The sequence below is a fragment of the Sturnira hondurensis genome, unplaced genomic scaffold (genome assembly GCF_014824575.4).
Source record: "Sturnira hondurensis isolate 20B ecotype Veracruz unplaced genomic scaffold, ASM1482457v3 Scaffold0021143, whole genome shotgun sequence".
Classification (NCBI taxonomy): Eukaryota; Metazoa; Chordata; class Mammalia; order Chiroptera; family Phyllostomidae; genus Sturnira; species Sturnira hondurensis.
This window is the reverse complement of record NW_028093774.1, coordinates 21,926,117-21,939,043: the sequence shown is the minus strand read 5'-3', so window position 1 is coordinate 21,939,043 and position 12,927 is coordinate 21,926,117. Positions and strand designations below refer to the sequence as shown.

The following is a 12,927-nucleotide window of genomic DNA, read 5'->3' as shown; positions in this document are numbered from 1 at the left end:
TACAGGGTTTTCTTTTGGGACACTGGAATGTTTTAGAATTAGACAGAGGTAGTGGTCACACAACACTGTGACTAATGTCACTGAGTTGTTCACTTTGGAATGGTTATGTGAATGACACCTCAGTAAAAAACATCACTGCCTCATGGAGTTTACATTTTAATGGGGAAAAGAAAATCAATGGTCAGACAATTAAAATATATGGTATACAAAATGCCAACAAGTGAATGGATGGGCAAATTTGGTCTACCCATCCAATGGAATACTACTCAGCAACAAAAAGAAATTCACTAAGACGTGCAATAACATGAATGACCCTGAAGAGCATTATGGTGAAGAAAAAAAGGCCAGTCACAAAACAGTACATGATTCTATTTACATGAAACTCCCGGAAAGTCAAATCTATAGTTTCAGAGAGATCAGAGATTGCTGGGGAACAGCTTCCCAGAGGCACAAAGGACGCTTTAGGGAGGCAGGGGACAGAAATGTTCTCTCTCGACTGTCATGGTGGTGGTTACACATGTGCACATATATTTGCCAAAACTCATACAACTGTACACTTATAATGTGAATATTATCTGTAAATCACACCACAAAAGAGTTGACTCTTAAGAACACATCTAATGTGGGCCCTGGCTGGGTGGCTCTGTCGATTGGAGCGTTGCCCTGTGCACCGAAAGGCTGGGGGTTCGATTCCCTGATGAGGGTGCATATGGGAAGCAACCAATCCATGTTTCTCTCTCTCCGGCCCTCAAAATCAATATAAATATCCTCGGGTGAGGATTAAAAAAAAGTGCACATCATGTCATGCACTTTTCCTTTTGTCCTGTCAAATGGTGAGAAATGGTGTAAAGAAAAATCAAGAGAAGGGACTAGGACTACAAGGTGGGGACAGGGTTGCCCTTGTACACACAGTGGTATAAGAAGGCTGGACTTTCACATCCAAACCTTTTCAGGTCGATCCTTTTATAAAGAAAGTAGCAAGCTCAATTTTCCATGGTAATGAAAGGAGAAGGAACGTTGTAAACAATCCGAAAGACTACATGAGCCTAATCGCTCATATTTAGTTCTAGACTGAAACTCCTCCCCACCAAAGTGGCAGATTTTTTCAGAGATAAACTAATAAAGCACATAAGTGACACTCAATAAATGTTTGTGACTGTTGTTGACTGATACATGTAAACTGAATTGAGCTGAGAGATTATGGAAAACAGTTTAGTCATACAGTTGACATATTCACCAGGCAGAAGCAATTGGGCTGAAAAGTATACGAATTTCTAGAATACTCTGTGACTGCTGAATTGCTCTCTGAACTTGAACCTGGCATGTCTGTGACTGCATGTCTGTGACTGTCAGTCCTTTTCAAGCATTCCACCATCTAGAGCAGGGGTGTCAAACTCATTTTCACCAGGGGGCCACATCAGCCTGTGGTTGCCTTCAAAGGGCCAAATGTAACTTTAGGACTATATACATGTAACTACTCCTTAACTAGGGGCAAGGAGCTCAGTGCTGCTTCGGCTGGGTAGAAACAAGGTATCAGGTCAGATAAAACAAGGTGGAGGGCCAGATTCAGCCTGCAGGTCTTGTATTTGCCACCTGTGGTCTAGAGTCAAATCCCTGGGAAGGGCAGCAATAATCCAGTCACAAGTAGAAGGATATCAAGAAGGGAAAAAAAATTTCCAGAAGAGCCCTGGTTAGTCTGGCTCAGTGGATTGTAACAGGGCGCAGCCAAGCGGGGGGGCCCCCAAAGAAACAGATTTGGAATGGGGTCCATAACTCAAGGTGTCCAGGAAATATTAAAAAGACATATAAGATGTCCTCACCTCTTACTCGCCCCCCACAGGTGTCAGTTGGGGGAAGGGACAAATGAAGCAGGGACATTGAGAGCTGTTTTGGATAGCAACAGTTTTGAAGCTAACCTCTGGAGTGGTCATTTAACATATCTATAACCTTTAACTGGTATCATAGATATGTTAAATAGCTGTGGCCATGCTTTGAGTCAGGGAGAAGGGAGTGACTTCCACCCAGGATGTAATTGGGAGCTAACATGCCCTGGTTACAGCACCTGTGTGAGAACTTGGAGTTGATTGGCTCCACGCCGTGGGGCCACGCCTGCCCGGACTCACTATGGCAGCCCAGTAAAGCTGGGAGGATATGGGAGTCCTGGCAGGTGTACCCGATTGTAGGAGTCAGAGATGGGGCTGCAAAGGAGGACTGGCTCGGGGATTTAAACGCAGACACAGCAGCCATTGAAGAGAGAGCCATGGCAGAGTGAGGACCTCCTCTTGGCTATGTGAGGAGAGAGAACCACGCGCTTTCAGCCAGAATGGGGACTCCCGCAGCCACGTGAGAGAGAATCACCACGTGGCTTTAGCAGAGAATTGCCACTCGGCTTTGGTCGAGTGGCAAACCTACCCTCTCCACAGCTCTGGTGGAGAGAAAAACCACACAGTTTCGGACAGATTGCAGACCACTGCAGCTCTGGTAGGAGAAGTCCACGTGGCTTTGGGGTGCTCCCTTTGGCTGCATGGCCTGGGAAGCAGGAGAGACTTTGCCTGGAAAATGGGTGAAAGAACTCTTTGCCAGTAGACCATGAGAAGGTGCCAAATGGCTTTGGAGTAATTAGAGATCGTGCCTGGATGGCGACACAGCTGCTGGTGCCAGCGGCCTGGAAACATGGACATGTGCTTCTTTTCCTGAGATACGGGACCCTGAATTAGGGCAGGGAATAAGGAAGTGCTGTGGGCATCTGTGGTTATCCTAAAGAACTTTGATATATTAATGGGGACATTGGGTCACTACTTTTTTTTTCCATCAATGTGTGGTTGCCTTTCATGCATCCCCTGCTGGGAACTGGCCTGAAACCCAGGCATGTGCCCTGGCTGGGAATCGAACCGCGATCCTCTGGTTCGCAGGCCTGTGCTCAATCCACTGAGCTACACCAGCCAGGGCCACTACTTTAAGTCTGTATAGCATTAAGTAAACCTTTCCTTTCCTTTTCATAAATCTCTGCCATTGAGAGATGTCTTTCCTCTGGTGGCGGACAGACGAGCCCAGTAGGTATTAGTATACCAGTGGCAGACAGACGAGTCCACTAGGTATTAGTATACCGTCCTTGGGAGGGGCCCCTATTCTGTAACAGTTTTTGGCATCCCTGGGTGGGCCAAATATTGCCGTCCCCCCCTTGGACCTCTGTTCGGTAACAGATTGAGCACTGGTCTGTGAATTGAAAGGTCAACAGTTCAATTCCCAGTCAGGGTACATGCCTGGGTTTTGGGCCAGGTCCCTAGTTGGAGGCGTGTGGAAGACAACCAATTGATGTATCTCTCACACACTGATTGATGTTTTCCTCCCTCTCCTTCTCCCTCCCTCCCCCTCTCTCTACAAGTAAATAAAATTTTAGAAATTTTTCCAGAGCATACTAGAAAGTACACTCATCCTCCAGTGAAGTCAAGCCAGAGGTCAAGTGCTTACATGTGATTGGTATACATACTCTTCTGCCCAAGAACACATGCCACTACCAAGACAACCACACAAACAGGATAAACAGAGTCTCTTAATTGCTGGCCAAAAGTCACTGGAAAGAGAGGCAAAATGAACAAAACATCCTCCAAGGAAGCATCCACCCTTTCCTGCCCCCAAAAGTCCCTGTGTCCCTTCCCATAGGTCTTTCCAATTCTTGCCTGGAACTTGCTACAGTCCTGCTTTCCTTCACTTCTTCAGGATCTTATCCATTAGCTTCTTTCTGATTTCCCATCATCAATCAAACATGCTCACATTGAGCAGTTCTAACCCCAGACAGAATGATCTCATAGGAGCTCCTCCCAAGCCAGCAAGTCAGAAAGGAGTGGGAAAGGCTGAGCCAGCCGTTAGAAGCCCTTCTGTGCTACACGACCTCCAGGACAGAGTCGAAGAAGATGCACCCACAGGGAAAACATACAACATCAACTTCGTAAGAAATCTTCCTGTTATATTACCCCTGACTCAAAAATCCAAATGTCTGCCCAATTCCAGAAAAACCAATCATTTGAAAGAGGTGACAGACCAGAAAAAAACAGAATCACCTAAACTGGAGGTAACTTGAAATAGTTAAAAATGGGTTCCCTGAAAAGCTGACTCACAGAGATTTTGATGGCTTATATGGGTCAAATTTTAAACAGCCCTGTACTAAACAAAAAAGCCTTCCAGGTTAAATGCCAGGAGCCTGTTGCAACAGCTCAGGGCAGAGAAAGCTCAGAAGATGCAGAGCAGAGACTGAAGGCACACAATAGGAGCTCTTTCCTTTTTTTGCCTGCCTGAGTCATCCTCAACCCTGTGTTTCCCAGTAACCCCAGACAGAGCCCTCCCCCAACCATTATGACTAAACAAAGGGGCTTTTGCTTGGGTTTTCAGAAGTAAAAGGCAGACGTAGTGGAGGGAGCCTCTGCTACTCCTTCAATTATTGCTTATTATTTTGACAGACAGCTAGTTCCTAAGCAGATCTATGGCTTCTTGTGACTTTTCAAAATATGGCACCTAAGTAATAGTCAATATATTCATGTTCCAACCAGAACTTACCAAAGGGCTAACCAGCCCCAGCAGCAAAATTCGTCCTTACGTTACAAGAATTTGGCCATTTGAAGAAAAACATGAGGAAGTTCCACAATTTAGAAGATTATGATCCTCCCGGCTCATGACGTGTGGACCAAAATTAAGTGAAGAGGTTTCTGCCTGCTTGCCTGAAACAGAGGGCCTGGAAACAGCAGGCCCCAGCAAGGTCCCTGGACCAGGCAGCAGAGCACAGGGCCAAGGGGGCAGCGGCAGGTGGCTCTGAGACAGAAGTGCCAGCACAGCCGGTTTGTGATTCAGGATTCCCATAGAGTCCACCCTCTACTATTTCCCATTCCTGGATCCCATGAAAATAATGTCTCTTTTAGCCAACTAAAAAAAAAAAAGCCGAGTCCCAGTATTTTGAGCCACACTATTCTGGGACTGTAAACAAGTGAAGCCGCCAAGCAACGTGACGGGTCTTCTTAAAGGAACGGTCTCAGTGAGATGCAGGCCGCCACCGCCACCGCCTGTGCTGAGGGAGGGACACAGGCCTCCACGGCCTCCCATTTCAGAGAGGGCCCGCAGCTGTCAGTTCCTGAGCAGAGGGGGGCCTGCCCCAGTGGACATTTACTCGGCTTCTCACCGACCACTCAGGGCTCACTTGGCTTCCCTAGCGCCCTGCATGAGTGGACTTAGCTTCAAGAGTTTTTCAGTGTGAAAAGCTCCCTGGTTCTCCCAATGTGCCAGTGAGGGGGTCAGTCAGCATGAGGGGGAACCAGGTAACATTTCTTGTCAGTCTGCTGCTGTTCTCTTGGAAAGAGGACAGTTACAGGACGTTGGCAGAAAAGAGAGAAAGAGATGGAGTGACTATGAAAAGAAAGGAAAACTTGTATGGGGTTTAAATGTATGTGTACATAAGGATGAAGAGAAAAATGACAGTGAGTTTAGAATCTTTTTCTCTTACTAATAAGCATTCTGATAAGCTGTCTGACTCCTCACAAGACCCAACAGATAAGAAAATACTATCCTCTTCCTCCCCCAAGAACCCTAATTATTAGAACTTTATTCTTCTAAAACCTTTGAATTATTTGCCAAGGGTGTTGTCTCTAAAGATTATAGATGACTTGTTTTTATTATGGGCTGTAAAAATGGATCCACAAGTCCTCTGGTTTTCCTAGTACAATTCCACTGAGACCTAGAAACAGCAATGAATACAACCCAGAAAGTCTAACCATTTCACTAGAGGTTACAAAATACGCCAAAGAAACTATTGCTTTTACCTAGTTTACTTCTTAGGAGTGAACAGAACCAAGAGAGAGAGTGGGGGAAAAAATGGTGTAGTGATTAAAATGTTTTGCTTCTGCTAGATTTTCACTTCACTAGAACCCAGGTCTCCTATTGGACCAAAGATTATTCAAAGCTTCATCTCTTAGGTCAGTTTCTCAATCTCACCACTACTGACATTTTGGGCTAGATGATTCTTTTTGTGGGCAGCATCCCTATTCATTGTAAGTACTTAGCAGCACCCTGGCCTCTACCCACTAGCCAATAACACGTCTCCCTCCACCACCCCCATCTGTGACAACCAAAGATGTCTTCAAACATTGCCAAATGCCTCCTAAGGAAGCAAAATCACTCCTGGCTGAGAATCACCAACTGGTTGAGAACCACTCCTGGTTGAGAATCAGTGTTATTTGTGTTAGATAACACCAAAAGAGCTCTCTTTATTGAGCAAATTAAGTTCTTAAACACTTTGTTTTATCAAGTCAATAAAATCTGGGGTATTAAGCAGGTGTTATTTGCACACACCAAATGCCTAGGAGTCACCACTGAGTTCTCTGATCCCCTCACCCCTCCACCCAGTATAGCAGCAGCATTCCTGTTTCACATCCAAACTCTGTCCCACATTCATCAATGTTTTCCATCCTTCCAAGTCAGTGATAACACCACATCTCACCTCACCTTCTGCAATAGCCTCCTAAGTGGTTCCACTGCTTCCATTCTTGCCCCTCTACAATCACCACAATCTCGTCTTCACTACACTACACTACACTACAAGAGCCACCTCTTAGAAAGTTCTATCAGTCCTGCCTGGTGTGGCTCAGTGGGTTGAGCACCAACCAGAGATTCAAAGGGTTGCCAGTTTGATACCTAGTCAGGGCATGTGCTTGGGTTGCAGGCCAGGTCCCAGTTGGTTGATGTATTGCTCACACATCAGTGTTTCTCTCCCTCTTTTTCCCTCCCTTCCCATTTGTCTAAAAATAATAAAATCTTTTGTTTTGAATTCTGTCGGATCAGATGACTTTCTAGCATAAAACAGACTGGTGTTTCCCGTTACTCCTATAATCCATACTTGCTGCTCTGGTCCCCAAGGCCCCATGTGATCTGGCACCTGCTCGCCCCCGCACTTCTTTCCTGCCCCTCTCTCTCTCCAGCTCGCTCCGGCCACACGGGCACAAACTCACCGTCCCACCTGCCTTTTGTTCCCAGTTCCCTCTGGGCTCTATCTGCCCAGGTAATATTAACCATCAGGTCTTCACTTAAAAGTTATCTCTACAATAAAACCTTTCCTGACTACCCTGCAAGACTGGCTTCGAAATCAGTCTTCCTTAATCATACTTACTACTTCTAAACCATCTTTTTTATGTGTCTCCCATGTTTGAGCTGTGCTTTCCTCACTTTAATGGTCGGTTCTATGATGGCATGGACCAAGTCTTATTAATCATGTAGCCTTGGAACCCAAAGTGCCCAGCATATAACACACAGTCAATAAATGTGATGAATTATTGAATGGCTTTGGCTAGCAGGCCAAAAAGGAGTTTCTGCTTCTGAGACCAAAAGTCAGTCTCCCCTCCAACTCATCATTCTAGTACACACTCAAATGACAACAAGATAATAATAAAATCTCCACCTCTAAAAGGGAACTTTTGGTTGTTCTAGGTTTTCCAAAAGAAACTGAATACTTGAATGACAGGCAACAAATCTTAGGAGACTCTAGGCCAGGAGTGTCACACTCACTTTCACCAGGGCCCACATCAGCCTTGAGGTTGCTTGATCAAAGGGCCGAAATAATTTTAGGACTGTATAAATGTAATTACTCCTTAACTGTTAAGGAGTTGAAATTATACTCAGTCCTTTGAAGGCAACCTGGAGGCTGATGTGGCCCCCAGTGAAAATGAGTTTGACACCCCTACTCTAGGCCATAGAATTTGAGGAAATCACACATAACATTAATTGCCAACAAGCTGCTACAATAATTCTTATGTACTAAACTGAAAACGATCAAAACCCACAAATGCCTAGGAACAAGAAAAGGAAAACAAAGTTGGAGCCTAACTTCATAGAATATTGCTACGAGGAAGGAGTTATTCAACAACAGCCTTACACTTACACAGAACTAGGCTTCATTTGATTCTCGCAGCAGCAATGAGGAATCAGTGAGCTGATGATGCTCTTGACCATCTGAAGCTTAATCAGGAAGTTTAACTGACTTTGTCAGAGACAGCAGGAGTGTCACAAAGCAAGGATCTTTTTTTTTTAAGATTTATTATTTAATTTTAGGGAGGGGGGAAGGAAGGGAAAAAGAGAGGGAGAGAAACACTGATCAGTTGCCTCTCGTGTGCACTGCAACCACAGACNTCGCAGCAGCAACGAGGAATCGGTGAGCTGATGATGCTCTTGACCATCTGAAGCTTAATCAGGAAGTTTAACTGACTTTGTCAGAGACAGCAGGAGTGTCACAAAGCAAGGATCTTTTTTTTTTAAGATTTATTATTTAATTTTAGGGAGGGGGGAAGGAAGGGAAAAAGAGAGGGAGAGAAACACTGATCAGTTGCCTCTCGTGTGCACTGCAACCACAGACCAAACCTCAACCCAGGCACATGTCCTGACTGGGAATCAAATCGGCAATCTTCTGGTTCGCAGATCGATACCCAACCAACTGAGCCACATTGGTCAGGACACAAAGCAAGGACCTTAGAGCCAGATACCTGTGTTCAAATCCTCTGCCACATCTCTCTGTGCTTCAGTGTCCTCATCCATAAAATACAGTGCTATAGCCCTGGCTGGTGTAGATCAGTGGATTGAGCACGAGCCTGCAAACCAGACAATCGTGGTTCGATTCCCAGTCAGGGCACATGCCTGGGTTGCAGGCCAATTCCTGGCAGGGGCCAGTTCCCAGCAGGGGATGCACAAGAAAGCGACCATACATTGATGTTTCTCTTCCTCTCTCCTTCCCTTCCCCTCTAAAGATAAATAAATAAATATTTAAAAAATACAGTGCTATAGATGGAATGTTTGTATCCCCTCCAAAATTCATATATTGAAACCTACCCCCCAGTGTGATGATATTAGCAGGTGGGTGCCCTCAGAAGTGACTGGTCACTAGGGTAGCCCTCACGAATGGGATTATATGGGTCCCTTATAAAAGACATCCAAGAGAGCTCCCTTCTGCCATGTGAGGATAGGGAGAAGACAGCTCTCTATGAACTAGGCCCTCATCAGACACTGAATCTGTTGGTGCCATAATCTTGAACTTCCCAGCCTCGACAACTGTGAGAAATTAACTTCTGTTGTCTGTAAACCACCCAGCCTACGGTATTCTGTTACAGCAGCCCCCACGATGAAGACATACAACTTACTTCATTCACGATGTGTGATAACCTGAAACTGCCCTCTCCCACCAAAGATGTCTACATTCTAATTCCTAGAACCTGTAAATGTATCACTTTATGTGGCAAAAGAGACTTGGCAAAAGTGCGTAAATTAAGGACACCAAGGTGGGGAAACTATGCTGGATTATCCACGTGGATCCTTGCAAGAGGGAGGCAGGAGGGCTGCAGACAGAGAAGGCAACGTGACAACAAGGAGAGAGAGAGGAATTGGAAGGTGTCGTACTGCTGGCTTTGAAGTTGGACCCCATTAGGGCCACAAACCAGAGAATGCAGGAGGCCTCTGGAAGCTAGAAAAGACAATGAAACAAATTCTTCCCTCTAAGAGAAACACAGCCCTGTCGACTCATGTTTAGTTAAAGCAGTAAGAAACTAATACACAAAATTATCATCAGGATTTAACAGGCTCACAGTTGTAAAGTGCTAAGAACAGTCCCTAGCACCAAAATAAGAGCTCTTCAAATTTTAGCCTTTATGAACCAAGACTAGAACCCAAGGAAGATTCACCAAAAGTACTGCAGGCTGGAAAAATATGGTTCAGAAATTTGGAAATGTCTAAATTTAAAATGTAAAAGATTCCACGTCTAAACAAATTCACAGGCTAGTCAATACATTCTTTTTTTTAAAGACTTTATTTATTTATCTTTAGAGGGGAACGGAAGGAGAGAGGGAGAGAAACATCAGTGCATGGTTGCTTCTCATGCATCCCCCCACTGGGAACTGGCCTGCAACCCAGGCGTGTGCCCCGACTGGGAATCGAACCACGGTTGTTTGGTTTGAAGGCCGGCACTCAATCCACTGAGCTACACCAGCCAGGGCTAGTCAATACACTCCTGTTTGTAGTAACTCAAATATCCATTAATAGGCTAAAATTATGGAAAAACCATTCAACAAAATGCTAGGCCGACTTTAAATAATGAGGCAGGCCTCTATGCACTGATCATGGAAGTTCTACGAGACGTATCTTTTAGTGAAGAAAAGCCAAGGACAGAACAGAAAGTTTATTAGGTTTGATTTCTGTTGAAAAATTAAAAGGATACAAACATACCCACATAAGTACACATGAAACAAATTCTAGAACAGCATGCCATGATCCCTAATGGCGACTTCTTGAAGAAAAGACTAAGGGTATGGAGCTGGGACTCTTGTTATTGAATGCCCTTTTATATTATTTTAGTTTTTTTTTTCTTTTTACTGGGTATGAGTGTGATACCCATTTTTAAAAAACTGAAGCTCGGATGTGACATTGCCGACCAACCAAGTATTTATCTACCGAAGGTGTGCAGTGCCCACCACTGCACATGATATGGGCATAAAACATGGCCCTGCTCTCTGGGAGTTTACAATCTAGCCAGCAGACTTCGTAATCCAGACTTGTATCAGGCAATCATTTAATTATTTAGACATTTACATCAGAAAACTGAACTAGATATTTTGTCAAAGTACTTTCCACTTATGACTCTAAGAGAATAAATCACAGCCTAAAATTCTATGTCCAGTCCATTAGTCCCAACCAACGCTGCTTGTGATTACTAAACTATTATTTCCTGAGAAGTGGCCAGCGTTTATGAAGGGAGAAATTTTTACAAACAACCCCATTACATACACATTATACACTTCAGGAAAGAAAAGATGGACAAATACCATTTGGGGGGTGGCTGAATTTACCTTCGCTGTACTTCCTCTTATTTCCCCAGTTCTCTACTACGGAACCTGTATCAATACTACAAGAAGAAAAAAGAGCCCTGGCTGATATAGCTCGGTGGATTGAGCGCTGGCCTGCGAACCAGAGGATCGTGGTTCGATTCCCAGTCAGGGCACATGCCTGGGTTGCAGGTCAGTTCCCTGCAGGCCAACTCTCAGCAGGTGACGCACGAAAGGCAACCATACATTGATGTTTCTCTCCCTCTCTTCTTCCCCTCTAAATATAAATAAATAAATAAAATAAAATAAAAAAGAAAAAAGATACACACCCTCTTCCCCTCAAAAAGTATCCTTCTTGGTGCCAACACCATATCCAGGATGATTACGGGTTTGCCCCAAATCCTCCTCTCACTTTGTGAAAGTGATGGCAATTTGAAACATGACCGTCCAAAGGCTGCCACTGATGGGCACTGGTGGCACAACCAAGAAGAATCACCCAAATCAAGTGCTCCGTCGATAAAACATTTAGTCCATGCTGTCACCCAATTAGAGCATAATTCATAATGAAGACATTACTGCTAATGAGGGAGGCAGAATGGGACCTATGCCCTCTTCCATAACTGTGTGAGTTCCTTTCAGCCAATAAAGTCTGTCTTAGCAAAGCTTTTAGTTGACAGTGGAAGTATAGTAGTTCCCCTTTACCCATGGTTTTGCTTTCTAGTTTTACTTACTCACCATCAGCCATGGTCCAAAAATGTTAAATGGAAAGTTCTAGCCCTGGCTGGTGTGGCTCAGTGGATTGAGTGCCGGCTGTGAACCAAAAGGTTGACGGTTCCATTCCCAGTCAGAACACATGCTTGGGTTGTGGTCTAGGTCCCTGGTTGGAGGCATGTGAGATGCAACCAATCTCTCACAAAACAATGTTTCCCTCCCTCTCTGTCTCCCTCCCCTTGCCTCTCTCTGAAAATAAAATCTTAAAAAAAGAGAGAAAATTCCAGAAATAAACAATTCATCAGTTTTAAGTTGTGCACTGTTCTGGTTAGTGTGATGAAATCTCTCACCATCCCACTCCATCCCACCTGGGACATGAATTATTGCTTTGTCCAGTGTGTTCACACTGTACACACAGTACAGTAAGATATTTTGAAGCCCTGGCTGGTGTAGCTCAGTGGATTGAGCACGGGCCTGCGAACCAGACGATCACGGTTCGATTCCCAGTCAGGGCACATGCTTGGGTTGCAGGCCAGTTTCCGGCAGGGGCCAGTTCCCTGCAGGGGATGAACGAGAAGCAACCATACATTGATGTTTCCTTCCTCTCTCCTTCCCTTCCCCTCTAAAGATAAATAAATAAAATGTTTTTTTAAAAAAAAGATATTTTGAGAGAGACCTCGTTCACATACCTCTTTTTACAGTATATTGTAATAGTTGTTCAACTTTATTACTAGTTATTGTTGTTAATCTCTTACTATGTCTAATTCATAAATTAAAGTTTATCCTAGGAAAAAACAGTGTACATAGGGGGCCAGTACTATCCATAGTTTGAGGCATCCACTGGAGGTTTGGGGATGTATACTCCTTGGATAAAGGGGCACTATCCACCCTTAGGAATCATGATGTAATTCATTTCCATAGGCTTATCCAAGAAACAAAACAGAGATGAAATACTTAGTGGGTAATTGCAGAGTTTTTCAAACAGTGAAATTACATCGGTGCTCCCGTAACCTAGCGACTGGGGGAGCCATCACTGATAAAAGAACTGAGTCAATGCACCACAAACACTGATACAAAAACAACAGACTGGTCGTGGACACTATGGGCTGGGCCCTATGACGAGTCCTTTTCATTCCTAATCTATTTGCATCCTCAACTACTACCATGAAGTAGAAATGAAACTGAGGCACGGAGCTCAAATATCGTGCCCATGATTCTAGATCCAGTAAGTGCTGCAGTCAGAATATGAATTCAAGCAGTCTTCATTCGAAAGCATAGGCCTTATACCACCTTCTATTACCTCACTGGAAAGCATAAACATTATACTACCCCTTCCCCAATCATCCCTAACTGTCATGCACTACCCTCTCCCTAA

General features: G+C 44.4%; 1 protein-coding gene across 2 annotated transcripts in view; it reads right to left on the bottom strand.

Moving 5' to 3' along the window:
* The window catches only part of ZFYVE1 (zinc finger FYVE-type containing 1), a 50,173-nt gene that overhangs the window by 34,203 nt on the left and 3,043 nt on the right, over nt 1–12,927 (bottom strand). The window lies entirely within an intron of this gene.